A 25,905-nucleotide genomic window follows, 5' to 3' on the forward strand; every position below is an offset into this window, starting at 1 on the left:
TGTGTGTGTGTGTGTGTGTGTGTGTGTGTGTGTGCTGTGGTGAGCAGTGTATTTCTGTGCATGTGTGCATGTGTACATGTGTACATGTGTGCACGTGTGCATGCGTGCATGTGTGCATGTGTGCATGTGTGCTAACATCATGTACAGATTGTAAAGTGTGTTTCCTGTCTTCCTTCCACAGCTGCTGAGTTAGGGGTGGCTGAATGCAGCAGGGAACCTGATGTCACCACCACTAATAGTGGAGATGATGAGACATGTATTGTGGCACAGGAAAGTCTGATAGGGTCTGTCGTTGGTCCGCCAATCGACAGTACTCAGCGGTCAACCCCATCTATGCACACACTCATACTGACAATACATCCCTCATCACCAATGGCCTTAGCTGAGGGACAGCATACAGTTGGCATTGACCAGGAGAGTGTGGTACCCCACAGCAGCCATAGCCGGATTACTGGAATGGTACCACATAGGCGGATGTCCAGGGGTTCTCGGGGGAACACCACTGGTTGTATTGCCCCTGGCAGACATGCCCCCAGAGGTATTAGAATCTCCAGTATGTTCCAGGCTGTAATGCAGGCACAGGCAAGTATGGAACGGTACACCCGATAGGGACTAAGGGCGCAGAAGACCCATTACACTAGCCCAGTCCGGTGTGACCCTGACCTTGAGTAGCATCTTACCCTCACCAAGAATGATGCCACAATATGAAGACAAGATGATCAGTTTCAACAATTGGCTTAAGTACTGGTGTCATTCAATGGGGATCCAATGCCTGTCAGCCTTGGATGACATGCTCGGCAAGCCACGGTGCTTCGCTAGGAACAGCTTGCATCTGTCACCACTGGGCTTTCGGATATTGGCAAAGGCATTTGCTACCCCCATAGTGCCTTTTTTAGGCAAGGCTCAAAAGACAAACCCACCTCCATAGATATCACAAGGGATAAGAAACTAAGAGTAATACTATTCAATGCCAGAAGTCTAAACCTCAAGATGCATGCACTCAAATCTTTCCTTGGCATGGAGAACATCGATATCTTTGCAGTAACAGAAACCTGGTTCAAGGCTCCCAAGAGCACCCCAGCACTACCAGGTTATACCTCATACCATGCTTTTTGGCCCCAGAACTTGGACTGAACCACAAAAGGAGGGGGAGTATCAATATTCCTCAAAGATACCCACACCAAAAGGTTGGTGGCACAGCATGAAGCATCAGAGACTATCCATGTGCAACTGACAGTGGGTAAAACTGCCTTCCAGTTTATAGCCTGCTACATACCACCCTCCCAAACCCAGGAACCCCACTCGGCCTTCCTGAGAATACTGGAAAATATGAAGGTCTCTCCAAACACCATTATATTGGGTGACTTCAACTACCCAAACATAGACTGAGAGCATTACTCTAGCTCCAACACCCTAGCCCAAAGGTTCCTAGAATTTATAAACTCAAATGTTATGGAACAACTTGTTACCACACCCACAAGAGGGGAAAACATACTGGACCTGATCATCACCAACATGGGGACTCTATGCTCCAGACCAGAAGTGTATCCCTCACTGGTAAGATCAGACTATAAACTAATCTCACTGGATATTCACATCCCGACCCCACCCCCTGCCCAGAAAACCACAGTGAAAAACTTTTCTAAAGCAAATTTCACACTCCCAAAACTGAGGTGGAATCCTTCAAAGCCCCCGGGCCTGTGGAAAATACGGCCCAGACCGCAGAATCCTTTATAAACGCATTCTATGAACACCTTCAGGAATGCATGGATCATGCAATCCCAAATAAAACCAAGACCCAATCCTCCAAAGGCAGACGTCCTGTCTGGTGGACCCCAGCCATAAACAAACTATACAATAGAAGGAGGAAGCTACTACATGACAGAGCAAAATCCCAAAAAGGAAGGCATCTCTGATCAGTATTAGCAAAAAACTACGGGCACTCATAAAATCGTCTAAGGCCAGCTTCGAGAGAAAAATTGTACAGGACACTAAGGATAATCACAAGGCTTTCTTTAGTTATGTTAGTAACCTGGGTGGGAAATTCCCAGATATGCTCAGAATTAGTCCAAAATGACAAAAAAATACACCGAACCCACAGACATTGCCAACATCCTAGCTGACAGGTTCAGCGCAAACTTCTCCTCCCCTCCCCACCAAAAGGGCAAATATCTATCCCAGCAGAGTTCTGCCCCCCTGACATTTCAGATGCTCAGGTAAGAGCCGCCCTCTCCAAAGCAAAAAACACAGCATCAATGGGACCAGACGGTGTCCCGGCTGCCCTACATGAACTCCAAGAAGAGCTAAACCCAAACATAAAACTACTGTTCAATCTCAGCCTTACTACAGGATATGTACCTAAAGAGTGGTGTACAGCAACAGTGGTCCCTCTCCACAAAGGTGGTGCCTCAATGGATCCTGGAAACTATTGCCCCATAAGCCTGACTAGCTTGGTCTGCAAAGCTATGGAAAGGATCATCATGGACCTCATAAATAAAGATATTGGGGACCTACAGACACTGGATCCTACCCAGTAAGGCTTTGTTAAGGGCAGATCCTGCCTCTTAAACCTGGTCTATTTCTTTGAAACAGTCACCAAGGCCATTGATGAGGGGAAGGTGGTCCACACAGCCTACCTGGACCTTGCAAAAGCCTTCGATTACAATACCCCACTCGGGCATTATAGATAAGCTCACCAGCTTAAATATAAACCCCTGTGTCACTAGATGGGTTGCAAACTGGCTCAAGGACAGAACCTACATGGTTAGAATTGCTGGAGCCATGTCAGACTCCAAACCAGTTACAAGTGGTGTCCCACAAGGCTCAGTCCTGGGACCTCTCTTGTTTGGTATATATTTCTCGGAGGTACAGGCCAACACGGAAGGACTGTGGCTGACCAAGTTCTTAGATGACTGCAAACTGGGTGCCATAATTGACTCTCCAGCCAACACAAGCATCCTCCAAAAGGGCCTCATAGAAACAGACAACTGGTGCCAGAGCCATGGCCTCAAGCTAAACACCAAAATGTGTATAGTCATCCCCTTTGGCAAAAACAAAGTGCCCACAAATTACCACATAGGTAGTAATCCATTAAGTACAGAAGTAGTAATTAACCCAAGTTGATAGCAATCTCTCATTTGACAACCATGTGGCCAAAGTGGTTAGAAAAACATTTTATATAGCCCACCTAATCATGAAGGGATTCACATCTAGACCAGGGGAGGTCATCGTGCCTCTTTACTCATCCCTCATCAGGCCCATAATTGAGTACAATGCCCCTTTTGGGATGTACCTTACCAGACACTTGCAGGAACTGGAAAGACCCCAAAAGTACCTCACCAAGAGGATCAAAGGGCTCAAACAGATGCCATATGCTGCCGGTTGAAGAAACTCCAGCTCTACAGAGTGGCATACCGCCTGCTCAGAGGCGATCTGTGCCTGATGTATAAAGCCATGTCCAACCCGAAATTAATGGACATGCTGCACCTCAGAAAATCCAAATCCCATCGAGCTATGCGCTCGAGAGACTTGAACCTCAGCACTGAAATAAATAGGACATGCTGGAGGGACAGATTCATAACCCAGAGGCTCCCTTCACTCTGGAATAAAATCCCAGTCCAGGTTAGGCAGAGTCCCTCATTGACTCTCTTCAAGAGGAATCTTGATGAGTGGATGGGAGATCGTAGGTTTAACCCAGGTATCACTTCTGTGTCACTGTTAGACAGAGGCACAGTATACTAACCTCGAAAAAGGGCATAGCAAAATTAATTTAAAATGGGTAACAAAAGCCAAACACACTCTGGCTAGGCTTATTAATGCCCTAGAGCAGATAGCCTAGTATGAACCTATGAACCTATCAAAGACAGCATCCGTGACCTTGCTGGTGCCATCCGGAATTACACCGAGGTCATTGATAGCCGTTGGAGGGAGACATTAGATGTCCTCCACAATGTGTTAGCCATGAGCCAGGACTATGCGGGATGGATGAGAAGCCAATACGGACGCATGCCAGCAACAGCATCAGCTGGCAGTCATTGCGGATGGACCACAGATCACAGCCACTCCCGTAGTGGTAGTACCAGCCCCAGCAATGCTGGGGCTGGCCTGTCCATTGACCGTCCTACTAGACCACGTGCATGTGGCACTGGCCAGTCCCAGCAGGGACATGGGTCCAGTCATCATACCTCTGCCTCTGATGATAGCAAACAGTAATGGTTTGGTACCCGATACTGCCCATAGCACCCCTGCTAGGAACAGGTACTGTGTCCATGGCTGGAGACAGTGATCTTTACGGCCTAGCAGGTACAGTCTGTGGCTGTCCCGCAACTGCCAGTATATGGCAGCCACATGGTGGAGTTGTGTGCATGCAGACACACACACATTTACCATACAACTAGGGCTCACACATACACACACACATTACATCAACATTGGCCCATGCAGTACTGTTGTCTCACACACACACACACACACACACACACACACACACACACACACACACACACACACACACACACACACACACAGACATGCCAATTGGATGTGTCGATGTCGGGCTTTGGCAAACCTACAACACACCCTGTGCATATGATGACACCTGTGTCATCTGTAACATTGATGCAGGAACAGGCTAACATGGTTCTGATGCACAGGGTGACATTACAGCAGTTTAGCAATAGTAGCAGTTGCCAACAGGAAAGTGTAATGATATCCTCGTAGGTATATCTGAGCAGGCATTATGCATCACAGCTGTGATAGTCATTGTAGCATTATTTATACCAGTGTTAGGTCCGAATATGTATTGTCCACCCATGTGCCACTTGGCTGAAGTGTACAGTGTTGCCAGCATGTGTTGTTGAGTGGACAGTACGTGTGTGATGTGTGCATTACAAATTATCGGGTGTACATCTGTGAACGTGGTGTGTGCACACTGTCTGCATGTACGTGCATAATGGACACGTGGGATGTGTGACATACCCTGTTCTACACATTGTTAACATCTCATGGTATCTTTCGATGACTAGTATGCATTCTACTACAGATAGGTACTAACAAGGGTACAGATGTGTGTATGACATGGGTTGGCACTATGCTGTGGGTGATACTGTTGATATCTGCCAATGATCTTCTGTCTGGTAGTATACACCACCTCAACAGCATGACTATAACCAATCATTAAATGATGTCCTGACAAATGACTCACAGTTGTAGGGAACTCAGTAATAGTTGGATCCTTCCAGTATTATACTATAGCAGTAATCAGTGGTATTGTCTACCACACGTTCCTGGGACCACACCTGTGTGGCATATAGCCCGCTTAGGTACATGCAAACACACTAGGGATATGTCCATCCACATCTGGAAATACATGCATTGGCCTACACTGCATTCCCTGGATGGGATGTATATCCTACACAAGGGTATCATACAGACCTGTTGTCCAATACATGCTGTATAGCAGTAAGCCATCTATTGCATATTCATCCACATTTACAATACATACTATCCCGACAGTACCACATAGGTGATAGCCCTGAACATGTATGTTGGGTACCAATGTGTACAGACAGACACGTGTTATGTCATCTGTCCCTTGGTATCGACATATCCATAGGTATTGTGGGGTCCCTTGGTGTTTCACATAACATATTAGGGGCCTGCATGCATATCCACAGGGCTGGTGTACACTTATAATGACTGTTCATTATTGCCAGTCGTTGTTGTGTATGAACATGTCTGACATATACCCCGCCAATTACCCTCACTCATAGAACTCTATAGTACGTGTCATGGGTGTGTGTGGCAGAGATGTCCTTGGCCACGGATCACTACATTGGCCAGGATTGACGCATACATACATATGTGACCTATGATCCGAGAAGCAGCGGCACAACCTGTCGAAGGTTACAAATGTATTCATGTAGTATGCAGGCTTCACACCTATGTACTGATTGAGGTCACATGTACACAAATTTATTTGACACGCAAATACTCAATGTGTGCAATGCACATACTGTTTGAAACATATGTCATACCGTAGTAAAAGCAAAACGCACACTGCATTGACCACCTGTGGCAAACACACCCACACACTCAGCATTTACAGGACTCAAACCCCTACCTAACTACGTTATGATATTAGAGAGATTCACATTAACACGGCGAGCTATATGCAATACTGGGTGGTGTCTGTTCTCCTTGAACATTTGTAGGATGCTGACATCATCAAACTTTCCAAAGAGGGATGTACCTCTCTTAATGTGTTTTCCCAGTCTCCATAAAGGAAACTCCTCTGAAAGGAAATCGCACACATCCCCCCCCCCCGCCACACACACACTTGGCGTTTGCAGGATTCAAACTCCTACCTAACTATGTTATGATGCTAGAAAGATATGTATTAACACAGCATACTTTATGCATTACTGGGTGATTGCTGTTCTCCTTGAATATTTGTAGGATGCCGACCTCATCAGACTTTCCAAAGAGGGATGTACCTCTTTTGATGTGTTTTTCCAGACTCCAAAAAGGCTACTCCTCTCAAAGGAAATCATATACATTCACCCACCCTACCCACTTGGCATTTACAGGACTCAAACCCCTACCTATCTATGTTATGATGTTAGAGAGATACACATTAACTCCGCACGCTATTTGAATTAGTGGGTGGCTGCTGTTCTCCTTGAATATTTGTAGGATGCTGACATCATCAGACTTTACAAAGAGGGATGTACCTCTTTTGATGTGTTTTCCCAGTCTCCAAAAAGGCTACTCCTCTAAAAGGAAATCACACACATTTGGCATTTACTGGACTCAAACCCCTACCTAACTATGTTATGATGCTAGGGAGATACACATTAAAACAGAACGCTATATGCATTACTGGGTGGCTAGTGTTCTCCTTGAATATTTGTAGGATGCTGACATCATCAGACTTTCCAAAGAGGGATGTACCTCTTTTAATGTGTTTTCCCAGTCTCCAAAAAGGCTACTCTTCTCAAAGGCAATCACATACATACACCCCACACACACACTTGGCATTTGCATGACTCAAACCCCTCCCTAACTAGGTTATGATACTAGAGAAATACGCATTAACATGGTGTGTTATATGCTTTACTGGGTGGCTTCTGTTCTCCTGATATATTTGTAGGATGATGACATCATCAGACTGGACATGGTAATGTGTGTACACATTTTTATGCAATCCCAGGAATGATCCATATAGGTCGGCAGGTATCAACAGCTTGTACAGGACCCCATGAGTCTCACCTTGTGTGATCTATCTGTGGACACATTGACATCCCTTCATATATCAACACATATCTATGCACAGATTGTTGGTTTTGTGAATACGACATGTGCCTGTGATGTTGATGAAGAGCTGTTCAAAGTCTATGTGGGACATGTGTAGCTCTGTTCCATGATGTATGTCCTGGGTGGCTGCCTTGCAGACAGTGTAGCATGCTTGGAAACCATGATCTGCACATGAACATACCACAGTTGGTAGGGTTGTGTGTTTGTCAGTTTCCTACAGCTCTGTTTATGACTTCTGCCATGATGCACTCCATGGCCTTGCAGATCAGACTTTATAGGCTTACTGGACTATACTTCCCATGGTGTGTTGTGCACCCACACATGTTGGGAGTGCCATATGTTGCTGTAACACATTCGATGGTTCCAGGTCCTGTGGAGTGGGTGAGGCTCAACAGACTGTTCAGGTGCAGGGTCTGTTTGTTCTGTAGTGCATGCATGACACATATTAGGAAACAATGTAATCCAATTGCTGCCATGCTTTTGGCTTTGGGGGGAGCTGTTCAGCCATTCTACACGTGGTATCTCCTGGTATGATGTCAGGGATTATCGTCAGTGGGGGGTGGGTATGTATACATGGGCCTGTCTGACAGGATGTCGGCAATGTCAGTAAGGCACACTTGTCCCTGACTCAGCACATATATGTGTATACATTACTATTTATTACATAGCTGAAGGACATGTCATGATTCTCAGTCTGGACTCCTTCTCAGCTACTCTTCACAAAACACCGACAAACCTGAGCACTAATCCCGGTTATACTCTTTTACACACTTAACACCCTACTGATCCTTTGTCATCAGGCTACAGAGTATGTCATCATAATACACTGGCATGTCCAGGGGTTGGTTGCATGCGTACTCTCCAGTCCAGCTAGTTAATATTGTGGTTATGACACAATGTTACATATGCCTCATGTACACAGACAACCCTTTCCTCCTCACATCACACTCACATATATGTGGGAGATGTAACAATATTGACATACAGGACGTTGAGCTCTCTCGACCCATAACTGGCATAGTCTATCAGGTGGTGAGGGTGACCACACACACCACATATCAGTCTCAAATACACCGATAGTGACAGCAAACAAACCACATTATCACACATACACATATTTGGAGGCTCTACATACACTCTGCCTAAGCAGCAGAGACCTCCAAAGCAGACACACATACAACTGCTACCCCACTACAATGCCCACATGTCATACAGTTCACAATGTCAGTGTGCCACACAGTCACTGCCCTTTGGGCTAAACAACACACCTGATACACTTGTTATAGGTGATACTTAATGTCAAAGACACTATCGTCCCACTCACCAAGCCAAATAAGGGAGTAGTCACTTTGAGCTGTCTCTCAGGTGCCAGGATCCACCACATAACACATGCACTCAGGTTACTCCAAAGCAAGTCCAGGACTGGCTCCATCATTGTCCATGCTGGTGCGTACAACCTCAGACGTTCCTCCCTGGACCACATGACATGGAACATAGAGGAACTGTGTGATCATGTAGCCCAGCCCAGTATTACCCTGACCTTGTCTAGCATCTTACACTCACCAAGTATGATGTCACAGTATACCAACAAACTGATCATGTTTAACAGTTGGCTAACATATTGGTGTTATTCAAAGGGGATACAGTGTCTGTCACCCCGGGTGACATGCTCGACATGCCACGTAGCTTCCCTATGGACAGCTTGCACCTGTCATCCTTGAACTTTTGAATATTAGCTAGGGCACTTGCTGCCACCATACTGCCCTATTTAAGCAGGGTTCAAAGGACAGAACCACCTGCATAGACATTACAGAGTACATGACACTGAGGGTAATGCTGCTCAACACCAGATGTATTACTCTCAAATTGCACCCACTAAGGAATCTCCTCAGTATGGAGGATAGCAATATCTGTGCACTAACAGGCACATGGTTTAGGTTCCCACATGCACACCAGCACTACCAGGTTGTATTTTGTACCATGCTTTCTGACCACATAACTCAGAATGGCCAACACAAATAGGGGCAGTATCCATATACATCACAGATACACATACCTCCGGGTTGGTAGCACTGCACAATGCATCACGGACCATACATATGCACCTAACATTGTGCAAATCTGCCTTTTGGTTTGTTGCCTGCTACAGACCACACTCCCCAACTCAGCAACCTCACTCAGCTTTCCTGGGAACATTGGACAATATGAAGGTCTCCCCAAACACCATTATACTGGATGACGTCAAATACCCACACATTGACTGTGGATAGTACTCAGGCCCCAACACCCTCGCCCAGCAGTTACTACTATTTCTAAACTCATATGCTATGGCACAACCAGTCACCACACCAACAAGAGGGGACAACATATTAGACATGATCATCACCAACATGGGGACTCTTATGTTCCACACCTGCAATATACCCCTCATTGGTAAGGACAGAACATACTTTATCTCACTGGACATCCATATCCTGTCCCCACACCCATCCTGGGTAATCTTGGTGAACTTCCCAAAAGCAAACGTCACACTCCTCCAAACCACAGTGGTATACTTCAGAGACTCTGGGTCAGTGATAAGTATGGCTCAGACAGCTGAATTCTTTACATAAACATTCTATGGACACCTAGTGGATCGCATGGATCGTTACATCCAAAATAACAACTGGACTCACTCCTCCAATGGCAGTGGACCTGTCTGATAGACCCCTGCCATTAATACGCTTTACAACAAATGGAGGAAGATACTACATGATAGAGCACAATCCCAGACAGGCAAGGCATCTGTGATCTGTACTAGCAGACCGCTACAATCACTCGGGTATTTATGTCAGGCACGCTTCTAACGGACAATTGCACCAGACACATCGGACACTCACAAGGCCTTCTTCAGTTGATTCAGGTACCTGGCTGGACACTCACTGATATGCTGTGTGTTACTGCATACTGACTAAACGTACCCTGAACCAACTGACATTGCCATCATCCTGGCAAACAGGTTCAGTGCAGATGTGTGTCCCCCATCCCCCCTAAGGTGGTACTGTCCATACCAACAGAGTGTAACCTCCCAGACATTACAAGTAAACAGGTGAGTGCTGCCCTCCCCACAGTGGACAACACAGCATCAATGGGACCAGATGGTGTCCCAGCCTGTGTCGTACACAGCCTTCATGACAGACGTAACACTCACATTACATCACTGTTCTATATAAGAGTTACTGCAGGATATGTACCCACGGAATGGCATACAGCGATAGTGGTCCCGCTCCACTGAATACTGCCACAACAGACCACAGACAATATCGGCCTAAAAGCATAACTCGCCTGTTCTGCAAAGCTATGGAGTGTATTGTAATGGGACTCATGCACATAGACATGGGAAATCTACAGACACTGGGTCCTAAACATTACAGCATTGTTGTGGGCAGATCTTGCCTGTTGGACCTGTTCATATTCTTTCAACAGTTACCAGGTCCATCAATGTTGGGACGGTTGTCCACATAGCCTGCCTGGACCTTGCACAACCCTTCAACACAATACCCCACTCGGCCATTATGCATAGGCTAACCAGCATCAATATCAACATATATCTGACATGATGGAGCAGGGATAGCACCCACATGCTCAGTGTTGCAGGTGCCATGTCTGACTATACATCAGTTACACATGGCATCCCACAAGGCTCAGTCCTTGGACCTCTCTTGTTCAGTATATATTTGTGTGATGTACAGGCTATCACAGGAGGGATATGGCTGCCCATATTTGCAGATGACTGCAAACTGGGTGCCATAATCAGCTCTCCTGCTGGCACATGCATACTTATACAGGATCTCACAGAGATAGGTTGACTGGTGCCTGAGCTATGGCCCATGGCTACATGCCATTAGTTGCATAATCATCCCCTTTGAGGATGACAAGATGTCCACACATTACCACATAGGTAGTAATCCATTACATACAGTAGTAGTTGTTACGGGTTTGGGGACACGACCTGTTTGTACTCTTGCCTTTGACAATCCTATTGCCATAGTGGTTAGACAGTACATCTACATAGCCCACCATATCCCACATGGTTTCACATGTTGATCACGTGTGGTCATTGTGCCCCTATACTCTTCACGACCATGCTTGGTTACTATGCCACCTTTGGGATGTACCTTACCTGACACCTGCAGCAACTGTAATGGCCACAAATGTTACTCTTCAAGCAGATGTAGGGACTCACACAGATGCCCTGCACAGTTCCGATACAGTAACTCCAGCTCTACTTAGTCACTTACCACCTACACAGATGTGTTGTTTGCCTGTAGTTGAAGGCAATATCTGACCCAGACTTACTGGACATGCTCCACCTCAGGATATCCGACGCCCTTGGTGCTACACACTCCAGGGACATATACCTCACCACTGATGTTAAAAGGACATACTGGGGGAACAGATTATTATCAGAATGCCTCCACTCACTCCGGAGTTTAGTCCCGGTTTTGCATAGGCAGAGCTACCCACTGACTACCTACAGGTGACATCTTGACAAGTGGATGGGTGATCGCATGTTTACCCATGGGATATCTTCTGGGTCCCTGCTAGACAGAGGCACAATACACTGAATGTAAATGGGCTATCTTGTGTGACCTATTATTCACAGGCACAGTGCTCTGATTTCACTGGGTTGCAGTAGCCAAACACACTCTGGCTATGCTTGCACATGCCCTAGGGCAGATAGCCTAGTATCAACCTCTGAACCTATGATAATTTTCATGATGCACAATGTTTATTGCTGAAACTATTTGCAGGTTTTTATCATCTTTGCTTTCACACTGCTTAGGTATCTGCAGAACATATTTGTTTATGGCAGGGTTCCACTATATTATATACGTGTCTGTTGTCATATAGGTGTGTGCACAGGGCAGATTGCTGTGTAGTGAGAGGTTCCAGGGTTAACACATGCAACTGCCTGCTATGTGTGGCCCAATGCTGTACTCCAACTTGGCGTAAGTGTGTGAGCATGCCCAGTTCAGACTTTCAGTGTTCTATTGCCTGACATTTGTCTCATGTATTCAAGTGTGTGAGCATGCCCAGTGTGACCTTTCAGTATGTTGCTGTCTGAGGTCCACTACATTTGTTGATGTATGTCTACATGTCCATTATTAACATGTGTACTGTGTGTGTTGAAAGTCACGTTCTATTCTTACTGCAGGACTCACCTTTGTGTTATAACTCGACAGGGATTATGTTGTGCCTTCAGGGTTTCCGTGAAATACTTTGCATGGACTTATCAACATTTCTTCATACAGGCAAACCACTGCACTATTGTCATGGTTTAGTGATTCAGTACTATGACTATAGTGCACAGTATTCTGAGTTTGAGGCCCATTGCCACTTATATTTTCATACTGAGCAGACCAGACTGCTTAGGGGCCAGTAGAGCAAATCTGAGCATGTTGGTTTTTGTTCAGCTATGCCCTACCTAGACCCAGCTTGTCCAACATTGCTCAATATTAACCATCATTGCTGGACATTGGGCAATATTACTCTACACTGACCACATTTGTAGTAGTTGGTGTGTGCGATTTTGTTTACATTGACTTCATGATGGTAAATGCTGTTTAGCACTGCTTTATATTGCTTAACACATGGCAATCATGCCTCAGGTGTTGATGCAGGGCTGCCTATGTCAGATGCACATACTACACTCCCTATACATGTTTGAAAGCAGGTAGTGTCAATGATGTAGGCATCCCTTTTACTATATGTGTCAGAGAGAGGTATCATTTCCAGAGTTCCTACTGAGCCAATGTATGTGCTATGCGTCACCTCTTTGCCAAGGCTAAAGCATACTGGGCATACCTCCTTCTGCCTACTGGGGCAGGCTCAGGTTGTTCCTACTCTGAGTCACTCTCTGCCTGTGATGGCCTTGGCAATGGTGGGGGGCTGTTTGGCCCTGGCCTATGCTGCTCCTGCTGCAGCTGTTTTTGCAGGATCATATTATGTAGCATAGCACATACCATGACAATTTGGGTACATGTAGTTGGTGAGTACTGCAAGGCTCCACCAGATGTGTCCAGGCACCGGAACCTTGACTTGAGCAGCCCAAACACATGCTCGATTACATTTCTTGTTTGTGCGTGTGCCTCATTATGGCATTCCTGTTCAGGTGTGTGTGCGTTTCTGATGGGTGTCATCAGCCACGGCTCCAGTGCATAGCCAGCATCCCCCACTAGGTGACCATGTGGGATGTCCCCATTGGCAAATGTCTGGCACAGCTGCATCAGATGCCAGATATGGGAATCATGGTAGCATCTAGGGCAGCCAGCACACACATTCAGTATTATGCTCTGGGCATCACACATGACCTGGCAGTTGATGGAGGGGAAGCCCTTGCGGTTGAAGTAGACCCTACCCCGCTCACCGGCTGGTGCTTTGATGCATATGTACGTGCAGTCTACTGCACTCACTACCTCAAGGTATTCCGCTATTTGCTGGAAGAGACTCATATTGCTGGCCAATACCTCATGGGAATTGGGGAAATATGCATGATCACTGACATGGCATCCAGGAACTGGTGCAATACCCTGGATGTTGATGCCTGTGTTATCCCCATCATATCACCAGTTGGGCTCTGGAAGGTACCTGTTGCTAATATTCTTAGGCCAACACATGCCTTAGTTTCCACTGGGATGGGTTCCCCTCTGTTGGTTCTGTGTGTGAGGCATAGCCTGCACAGCTCAACAATTTGCTGCAAGAGGTCTCTGTCCACTCTATAGCGCTCCACTATCTCCAGCTCATGTAGCTCCTGGTAGGTAACTCTGGGCCTGTACACTCTTCTCCATTTCCTCACTGTGGGTTGTCTGGCAGCATTTGCATTATCACCACCCTCAGTATGTTGCATCTGTCACCTTATAACAGCAATGGCAGCCCCTAACATTTTTTTGTCTCAGTGAAGCCTTTTCAGCTTTCACTTCTATTAGCTTACTGCAGTGTTGCAGTGTCTCTTGAGAGAAACATAATGGACTGTTGTTTGCAGACTTTTAAGTGCTGGGCTAGTGTTCTGCCTGGGTAATTGGCTGATTCTGATTGTTTTCACCTGCTAGCTCTGCACTATTTGGTGTGCTTCCTAGTTCCTTACTGTTTCCTCGCGGGGGGGGGGGGTGCCGCGCACACAAACATAAACACACACACAGCAGCTAACACGCACGCACGCATGCTTACATGGACTAAAGCTTGCTTATTCTTCTTAAAACGTGCGCACACCAGTGCAAACGCACTTACAACTGTTTACACAGCCTTACATATGCTTACTCCGGCTTACACATGCACACACACGCTAACACGCGTGCACACTGTCTTACTCGGGTTTACTGGTGCGCACACACGCACATGCACACTCAGCAAGAAACTTTTGTGTTGTTCACGGCATACACCTTCGATTTCTTGACTTCACCTGGCCTACCTGTTGACACACCTCTTTCACTATTATGCAAATGTAAGCTGACACATGACACTCTGCTCCAATGAGCTTCACTCCTTTCATACATACCCTCCTCGTGATGTCACCTATCTTCTACTCTGTTACTCCCCTTATCCTACTCCTACACTCCACTGACTCTGCTCATTTGCTATGTAAACTTGCGATTCACTATCCTAACTCTCATTTGCATAGGATTGCCAACTAATGCTTAGTTACATCTCTTAGACTGAGCTTCCCCCCTTAGAAACCTTTACTCTGTGGCCATGTTCTCTTCAGCCTGCCATTCCCTTGCATTGTAAATTCATTTTAGCTATAAAATCCATATTTGTGGATCTAAATTATTAATTTTCTGCTTTTTAGGGTGCAGTGTGTTTGCGCGGCGCTGCGCTATGGTTAAACCCCGGAGATCGGGATAAAAAAAAGTTATTTTATTTTTAATTTGCATCACTTCCCGTTGCCAATGGCTATATATTTGGCCATTGGCATGCTTCCTCCTGTGAATGCATGCTTTTTTCCAGCTGACACGGCTCCGTTTTGCTATTTTCAGAACCGTACTCAGCTATCAACTGAGTACATTTCTGCAAATAACACTACTCCTACTCGGACAGGTTTGGGTTTCCTGGATCGCAAATTTACCTCATTTGCATGGCTTTCACCTGCAATTGAGGTAATTTGCATATCCCAGTCCTGTCCTTGTAGGACTAGTTTGGAGAGCTCAGTTGCACACCCCTACCGGCTGTTCCTGGATCGCTCGGTGGACATGTTGGCTGCATGGAGTCTTACTCTACTCTAAGACTCTGTGCAAGCCTTCGTGAATCCGGCCCAAAGAGTAAAAAGGTCACACAGATAACCAACTGGTTAAAAAAACACAAAAAGAAAAATCTAGCAAAGCTAAACTTATAACTGGGTGGTACCTTAAACCTCTTGCATCAGAGGCCTCATAGGATATATGCAAAACCATATTTTAAGTATATTAGGTGCTTCAGCAAAATGGCAATTCTAAACATCCATGCCTTTTTCTTTTTTTTTAAATCTATTCATGAACAACTTTTGGCCATTAAAGCCAAATCCCTCTAGCTATGGACATACATGCTTGTGCATTCTTATAATATTGTCAGCAAAGTAAAATGAAAACCATTTGGGAACACAGGGTTGCCATACCCAGCTAATATCCTTAAACATTATGGTGTCTACAAAATATCCCAACTAACAAACTAAAAGAGTAAAAAGGTCACACAGATAACCAACTGATTAAAAAACACAAAACGAAAAATCTAACAAAGCTAGACTTCTAACTGTGTGATACCGTAAACCTCTTTCATCAGAGGCCTCATGGAACATATGCAAATCACTCTTTATGGATATTGGGTGTTTCAGCTAAATGGCAATTCTGAATGTCCATGACTTTTTCTTTTACTTTCATTTTTAAGTCTATTTATGGACAATTTCAGGTCATTAAAGCCAAACCCATCTAGTTGTGGACATGTATGTTTCTGCCTTCTTATGACATCATCAGCACAGCATAAGAGGAATGTTTGACCTTTGAAAACATAGGGCTGTCATACCCAGCTGACATCTATAAACATTAGGGTCTCTACAAAATATCCCAACTAGCAAACTAAAATAAAGAGTAAAAAGGTCACACAGATAACCAACTGGTTAAAAAAAACACAAAAAGAAAATTCTAGCTAAGCCTCTAGCATTAGAGGCCTTACAGGATATGTATGTAACTCACCCTTTAACGATATCAGGTGTTTAAGCTAAACAGCAATTCTGAATGTCTATGATTTTTTCTTTTAGTGCCATTTTTAAGTCTAATTACAGACAATTAGACCTCACACCCTCTAGCAATGTATGCTTCTACCTTCATATAACATCTACAACACAAGAAGAACATTTACCCTTTAGAACAGAGTTGTCATGCCCAGCTGATATCCATAAACATTAGGGTGTCTACAAAATATCTCAACTAACAAACTAAAACAAAGAGTCAAAAGGTCACACAGATAATGAGCTGGTTAAAACACAAAAAGAAAAATCTAGCAAAGCTAGACTTCTAACTGTGTGATACCTTAAACCTCTTGCATCAGAGGCCTCATGGGATATATGCAAATTACCCTTTAAGCATATCAGGTGTTTCAGCTAAATGGCTGACATGCATGTCCACAGCTAGAAGGGTTTGGCTTCAATGGCCTGAAATTGTCCATAAATAGATTTAAAAATGAAAGTAAAAGAAAAAGTCATGGACATTCAGAATTGCCATTTAGCTGAAACACCTGATATCCTTAAAGGGTGATTTGCAAATATCCCATGAGGTCTCTGATGCAAGAGATTTAAGGTATCACACAGTTACAAGTATAATCTTAAAGCACAATGAAGCAATGCACTGAGCAGTCTGTGAACAAAGTTACCGTGAGGCTCAAGATATAGCCAACCTACTGGCTGATAAATTTAGCTCTAACTTTTTCCCTCTGTCCTTTAAAATATACCTGAACTGGCTTGTCTCCCTTCAACTAACACACAAGAGCAAGTCCTAAAAACTCTTTGAAAAGCTAAAAACAATGCATTGATGGGTCTTGACAATATCCCTGGATATGTCTTAAATAGCTTGAAGCACAGTTTAGCTCTCAAGCTTCCACATTACACACACACACACACACACACACACACACACACACACACACACACACACACACACACACACTCACACACACACACACACACACACACACACACACACACACACACACACACACACACACACCAACAACATGTTCATCCTCTGCCTCCATACAGTTTTTATACCAAACAAACAGAGAACAGCTACAGTCCTATCTCTGATAAGGGAGGACCCTCCACAGACCCAGGTAATTACAGATCTATAAGTCAGACCAACAACATATGCAAAGCCATGGAAAGACTGATCATAGCACTAATTAATATTGGCATAGGGAACCTCCTAACACTGAACCTGTCTCAATTTCGATTCATCAAGGGCAAGTCATGCTTACTCAACCTAGTGGACATTTTTGAAAAAGTCACCAAAGCAATGAATGAAGATAAATGGTACACACCACATACCTCAACCTGGCAAATGTTTTTGACACAATCCCCCACTTAAGAATAGTAGAAAAGCTAAATAAACTGGGAATAAACACCTATGCCACTCATTGTATTGCCAACTGGTCCATAGATAGGACAGAGGAAAACCAAAAATTGGGTCAGTTACCTCCACAAAGCGACCAGTCACCAGTGGAATCCCCCAGGGTTTAACACTGGAATCTCTCCTGTTTGACATCTACCTCTCTGAAGTGAAAGCCAATACTAAAAAGGCTGTGGCTGACCAAGTTTGCAGATGACTACAAGCTAAGAGCTGTCGTTGAATTCCTGAATGACTTGGTCATCCTGCAGTTAGGTTTGCCCTAAACAAAGAACTGGTTCCAAAATCATGGGCTGAAGCTGAATGCTCAACAAATGCATTATCATACTCTTTGGGAAATCATCTACCTGAGGAATCCACCACATTTACAATATGCCCCTAACAGTTGACCCAGTTGTTTGGGATTTAAGAACTTATGTGGTCAGTCACTTAACTTTTGACCAGCATGTGTCCACTGTCATAAGAAAGTCCTTCTATATTGCACAGCTTATACACAAAGGGATTATGTCTAGATCTAGGGATGACATTGTCCACTTTTACTCAGTCCTCTGTAGGCCATCATTGAGTACCATGTCCCCTTTGGCATTATCTGCCCAGACACATACAACAACTGGAACACCCATAGAGATACCTTACTAAAAGGATACAACATCTAAGCAACATCCCTTAAATGGAATAAATCAAAGCCCTGTCACTATACTCGGTATTGTAAAACCTCTTAGCAGTGTGAAGGAAACTCTGTATCCTACAGACTGCTAAGTGGTTATCTGTGTCTCACATACAAGGCATCCTCTAACCCAATACTGATGGACTTACTGAACATCAGCAAGTCAGATGGCATCAGAAAACTCAGTCTATAGATCTAAATCTCTTCTGTAACATCAAGGGTATAGTTTGGAGGGACATGTTTATCTCAAAGACTATACTGCTCTTCCCCAGCCATGTAAAACAAAGCTCATCCCTGTCCATATTTAAGTGTAAGTTTGATATATAGATGGGAAAATAGAAAAATTACACCAGGGCCCTTGTACTAATAATGGACAGAGGCGGCTCATAAATGCCTTATCCCATGTTGGGTACCCCAAATTATTTATGGTATGATCCCAGTTAATCTCACAGTAATATAAAATTATTGACCAAGGAATGGATAAGGCCATTCTAATATTTATGAAGAAAGAGTTGTTCTTGTTAATTAAATAAAGGTAGGCCTTTTTCCCTAAAGTACTGCCAGAGTAAGAGACATGTTAAAAACTAAAATGTCATATTTCTTTACCAGAAAGCATATGGAAAAAACAAATGCCTGTGCACAAAATGCAAATGAAACAGAATCATATCTATTACTGCATCAAGTCATATTCAACAACCAAGAAAGCTAGTTAAAATCAAAGTCTAAGACTTGCAAAGTATTATTTAAATATCAGTGATAGTCCCTGTGAAGACTGGTAGAGCTGGGTGAAGGCTGCCAGACTAGCCAGATAGAATTTTACAGATAATTCTGTCATTTGTAAATATAAATGTAAAATACAGGCTTGTTGTCTTAAATGTAAAGAAATGATGTTACAAAATGTGGCAACAGTGCACTCTACTGACCCAGTAAAAGCATGTGGTCACCCTTTGAAGTGCCAGTGGTGCCGAAAAGTCTAGATGAAGAAATTCTTTCTATTGTTTTAACCAAGAGTTAAATTGCTAGAATTAAACATGCAAATGTATTTTATTGCTCTGTTCCAGACCAGCTGCAAGATAAAAGGGAGAGTTAAGAATGTAAATGCAGTCAATATGTAGCCTGGGAACTCCAGGAAAGTGTAAACAAGTGATGTAATGTTTATCAGAACTGCAATAGCAATTTTAACAGAAAGAACCATAGATTATTAAGCATTTTGCCTTGACTATCCAACTCACAGCACTCTGCCTTGCTCTATAAGTAAGTTATTTAAGAAGTGTGTTTTCTTGTAGCAATAGCTAGCAATTGTAAAGTTTAGACTAAGTGGTTTTCTGTGATGTCAGAACTGTACTACTGATTTATTTTAAGTATTTCTGTGTGATCTCTGAACTCTTGACTAGCACTGACTGTGTAGTAGAAAGTATTGTCTAGTGGTTTTAATTATTTATTATTAAATATTTTAAAATCTTTTAACTGTGGCTGATTTTATTTAGAGATAAGTTAATCTCTAGAGTACATTGCATGTATATAAAGATCTTGTACCACATCACTCTAATATGCCTTGAGACTGTTTAGTCATACTACCAATTGGATAATAATATTGCATAGTAATAGTTGGACACCCTTTTAAAGGCCTTTGAGTAGCTGATAATTATTAGCTGGCTGGTGGCAGGGTACTACCATATAGTCTGGGTACAAGTGGCACAGCTGGAGAACCTGTGCCAGCCTTCCCCAGAAGTGTCTGTGTGGTTGTGTAAACGCTTATTTTAAAGTGTGTGTGTGTGTGTGTGTGTGTGTGTGTGTGTGTGTGTGTGTGTGTGTGTGTGTGTGTGTGTGTGTCAGCTATTTGGGCAGGGACACGAAGCACTGGTTGGACAGAGAGGGTGCTGGGGATTTTAGCTTGCCCAGCTAGGCTGAGATCTGGACCCTATAGCTGTGCCAGTGGAGAGTCTTATTGGGAACTTGGGGAGTGACCAGCCCCAGACTGACTGTGATCTGTGTGTGCTGTTAAGTGAAATTGCACTTTACTTGTTATCCTTTCCTCATATATGAGATGCCCTCTCTGGTGTTAGTGGTGAGGACTGAGGCTCCTTGATTGCTGGGCCAGGGCATGGGCATCACAGTCCCTCCATGATGGTTCTTTACCATGTGCTGGAAAATAGAATTGTTATGCTGCTGGTACATCTTTCTGCTGGTAATACATTTTTATAATGGTGAAGAAACACAGTGTAGCCAGTCAGACTCAAGTCACATTTCATAATCATCACTGTCATGACAAAATCACTTGCATTTTGTATTATGTCCAATGCCCCGGATTCACAAATTCTACGTGTAAGACTAAATAAGTCTTACTCGGAGACTGCAGTTGAACGGTATGACATCAGCATACCATGAATTTTCATGAGTGTACGCTGACTCCACTCCAAGTCTAACATGGACCATGCAAGAAAGCAGAGGGCGTGTCCGACTGCCGAGCAGTCCAAAGGTCTACGCCCCTGCAAGTGTCTGAATTGTAAAATGTCAACACACAACAGCGAGTCTGTTCAAATGTCCACGTATCCAACACCACACTCCCTGACATTGTAAACCCCCAGCACAGTTATAAAAAGTCATCATCATCTTCTTTCAGCTGTTCCCATTAGGGGTCACCACAGCGGATCACCTGTTTCCATTTCTTCCTGTCCTCTGCATCTTGCTCTGTCACACCTACCACCTGCGTGTCCTCTCTCACCACATCCATAAACCTTATCTTAGGCCTTCCTCTTTTCCTCTTACCTGGTAGCTTCATCCTTAGCAACTTTTTTCCAATATACTCCACATCCCTTCTCAGCACATGTCCAAACCAACGTAATCTTACCTCTCTGGCTTTGTCTCCAAACCTTCAAACCTGGGCTGACCCTCTAATATACTTATTCCTAATCCTGTCCACCATCATCACACCCAGTGCAAATCTTAACATCTTTAACTCTGCCACATCCAGCTCAAACTCCTGCCTTTTTGTCAATGCCACTGTCTCCAACCCATATAACATAGCTGGTCTCACTACCCTCTTGTAGACCTTCCCTTTCACTCTTACAGGTACACGTCTGTCACAAATCACTCCTGACACTCTTCTCCACCCACTCCATCCTGTCTGTACTCTCTTCTTCACCTCTCTTCCACACTCACCATTACTCTGAACTCTTGTCCCCAAGTATTTAAACTCACCCACCTTTGCCACCTCTACTCCTTGCATCCTCACCATTCCTCTATCCTCCCTCTCATTCACACACATATATTCTGTCTTAGTCCTGCTGACCTTCATTCCTCTTCTCTCTAGAGCATATATCCATCTCTCCAGGGTCTCCTCCACCTGTTCCCTACTCTCACTACAGATCACAATGTCATCTGCAAACATCATAGTCCATGGGGACTCCTGTCTGATCTCGTCTGTCAACCTGTCCATCACCATTGCAAATAAGAAAGGGCTCAGAGCTGATCCTTGATGTAACCCCACCTCCACCTTAAATGCATCCGTCACTCCCACCGCAGACCTCACCGCTGTCACACTACCCTCGTACATATCCTGTACCACTCTTACATACTTCTCTGACACTCCTGACTACCTCATACAATACCACAACTCCTGTCTAGGCACCCTGTCATATGCTTTCGCCAAGTCTACAAAAACACAATGCAACTCCTTCTGACATTCTCTGTACTTCTCCATCACCACTCTCAGAGCAAACATTGCATCTGTAGTGCTCTTTCCCGGCATGAAACCATACTGCTGTTCACTAATCATCACATCCCTTCTTAACCTAGCTTCCACTACTCTTTCCCATAACTTTGTGCTGTGACTGATCAATTTAATCCCTCTGTAGTTACTACAGCTCTGCACATCACCCTTATTCTTAAAAATCGGTACCAAAACACTTTTTCTCCATTCCTCAGGCATCCTCTCACTTTCCAAGATTTCATTAAACAATCTGGTTAAAAACTCCAGTGCCATTTTACTTAAACATCTCCATGCTTCCACTGGTATGTCATCTGGGCCAACAGCCTTTCCATTCTTCATTCTCTTCATAGCTATCCTTACTTCCTCCTTGCTAATCCATTGTACTTCATGATTCACTATCCCTACATCATCCAACCTTTTCTCCCTCTCATTCTCTTCATTCATCAACCCCTCAAAGTACTCTTTCCATCTCCTCAACACACTCTCCTCACTTGTGAGTATGTTTCCTTCATTATCCTTTATCACCTTTACCTGCTGCACATCTTTCCTAGCTCGGTCCCTCTGTCTAGCCAATCGATACAGGTCCTTTTCTCCCTCCTTAGTGTCCAACCTTTCATACAACTCTTCATATGCCTTATCCTTAGCCTTCGCCACCTCTCTCTTTGCCATGTATCTCATCTCCTTATACTCCTGTCTACTTTCTTCATCTCTCTGACAATCTCACTTCTCCTTTGCCAACCACTTTGCCTGTATACTCTTCTTTACTTCCTCATTCCACCACCATATCTCCTTGTCGTCCTTCCTCTGTACTGATGTGATACCAAGCACCTTTCTAGCCGTCTCCCTTACTAGCTCTGCTGTAGTTACCCAGCTATTTGGTAACTCTTCACTGCCACCCAGTGCCTGTCTTAACTCATCCCTGAACTTCACCTCACAATTAACCTTTTTCAATTTCCACCATTTGATCCTTGGTGCTGCCCTCACACTCCTCCTCTTCTTCTTGATCACCAACGTCATCATACAAACACCATCCTATGCTGCCTAACTATACTTTCTCTGGTCACCACTTTACAGTCTCCAATCTCCTTCAAACTGGCCCTCCTACATTATAAAAAGTAAAACTTAATTTTTTTTTCTCTAATTCCCGATATAGCTGCCCCTATTTGCGGGTGTGTGCGCGGGTGTGCCCATTGCTTAGCTGCAGTTAGCAATCCCGACATGGAAGAGTATAATAAGGAATGTTTATGCAAATTATGCCAAATAGTAATAGTGTAGTGGTAGAGCCTTTGCCCAAAGAGGAGGCAATCACGGTTCGAGTCCCACCACTCACCTTCCTATTTAATGTTTTAAATTAGTATATGAAAAATTCCTGACATATATGATTACAATTTTACTAAAAAGCATTGAAATGGCCTATGTATCAGTGAACAAAATGTATATTTATAAAGGATCCTGACATATAATTGCCCACAGTTAAGCAACGCTTTACCCAGCGCAATATAGTTGCCCGTAGTTAAGCAGCACTTTACCCAGCACAATCGGTTTGTGCGGAGGTGCGCACCATGCCAACCAGCGCACCATAGGGCAATGTGGAGCAATGTAGAGCAAAGTTGCCTAAACACGGCCACATATCCTAGCCTGTCTGGACACTAGTAAAATAAAAAGCAATGACAAGGTTAGAACCCAGGACAGTGTGCACCATAATCAAAGTACTGAACCACTAAGCTATGACAGATAAGGATAAACAGCCACTGTTAACATACATATACTTATAAATGGTAGATTAACCATTGCTAAGCAGGTCTGCAGTCAGCCGAACATTTTCAAAAATGGCCAATCACATAAAAGTGCGGGGAAATGTGGCAAATTTAAGCCCCATAGGCGGGAATACTCGCCATAACTGATTGTAGCTCCCATCTACAGTTAGAATGGCTGGTGCTGAAGAGGGTACATGCTTTAGAGTGCAACGCTGTGGCATTGAAGAGTCAAAATACATGGTTTGTCTCCTTGTCCACAGTCATGAGTCAAGACTCCTGCAGGGCCAGTTCCAAGGGATGGAGTACAAAGCATAGGCATGGAACCGGTTAGCTCATGACCTCACCAGTGTCACAGGCATTCTTCGGACTGGTGAGCAGGTCCGTCACCACCATGCAGACCTGAAGAGATGGAAGCAGGACCTACTGAACCAACAGATACTGGAGGCCTGTGGGATGCAAGATGTCCCACTACTGAGTAGGTAGCCATGGAATGCAGTATGTAAGACATGCTAATTTATTCTATATAATGGATAGGTATGTCTCAAAATCCCTTCATTTACTTCACAGCTGCAGGTGCCTGTGCTGCGAATCAGCAAGCCTATGCAGATAGGCTGCTAAGGCTGCACCACCAGGCAGGTTAGTAATTATTCTGCATGTATTGTTATATAAAATACGTGAGAGAGCCTGAAAGAAAGTGTTGTAGACCAATAATACAGCCATAAAATGCCCTGAATAATTCCTCTGCATGTACTGTTATATAAAATAAATCAGAGAGCCAGAAACAGAGTGTGGTAACCCATTAAGAAAGGTAAAATATGTCCGGAATAATATCTCTGCATGTACTGTCATATAAAATAAGTGAGCGAGCCTGAAAAAGAGTGTTCTAACCTATTAATAAAGGTATAATATGTCTTGAATACGTCTTCCATATGCACTGTAGTATCAAATAAAGGAGAGATCCTGTGGAAAAGTGTGTAATGTAATTAATAAAGGTATAAAACCTGCAGTGTGTCTGTGTCACTTACTTTGAAATGTTGTTGTACCCTTGCATTATACACATAGTACTGTTTTAATAAGTGCTGGCAACCCACAGTTGGGCAGTCCCATCTAAAGTGGTTGATGGAAGTGCCAGTAGCTGTGAAGCATATATACAGTCCTCAACAGTCAGTTACTGGCTGGCATGCATAAGTAAATCTGCCACACGAGTAGCTTGTTAATTTGTTCCCCAGAAATGTGAGTGTGCTACACGAAATGTAGGGTTCTGTACAAATTTAACTGAAAATGCCATGTGAACACATCCAGATATGTAGATAAAGAAATATAAATAAAATCAATAAATATGTAGCAGTAACATCAGCATCTTGGACAGTTAGTATGTCAGATATAGGTCAGGTATATAATGAAGTAGCCAAAACCATTACACAACCTAATGAATGTCGGCAAGTGTAATAATACATGTAGGGGATATACACCTGCAGTCGATAGGAATGTAGTGTAGACTAAAAGTACTTATAAGATGTTAATTGAGGTTTCTTTCTACACCCTACTGTATGTGCATAAACAATGCAATTCCACACCTCAATGGGTATGTGTAATCTCAAAACATTTGTTGGGACATATGTCCTATTGTTCTATAAATATCTGCATTCACTTTGATGCATGTGCCCTGTTCAAACACCACAATCATGGTGGCCTGTTGCCACCAATCATCCCTGCATGCTGTTGGAATGTCCACTGTCATTCAATATATGCATGTATTATGCTTGCTGTTCAACTGTTGGAACCTTGATGTGTTGGGTTAATGGGAATATTACTGCATGCTGTTAA

Source organism: Protopterus annectens, chromosome 1.part2, assembly GCF_019279795.1.
Source record: "Protopterus annectens isolate FY-2018-M chromosome 1.part2, PAN1.0, whole genome shotgun sequence".
NCBI classification, from domain to species: Eukaryota; Metazoa; Chordata; order Ceratodontiformes; family Protopteridae; genus Protopterus; species Protopterus annectens.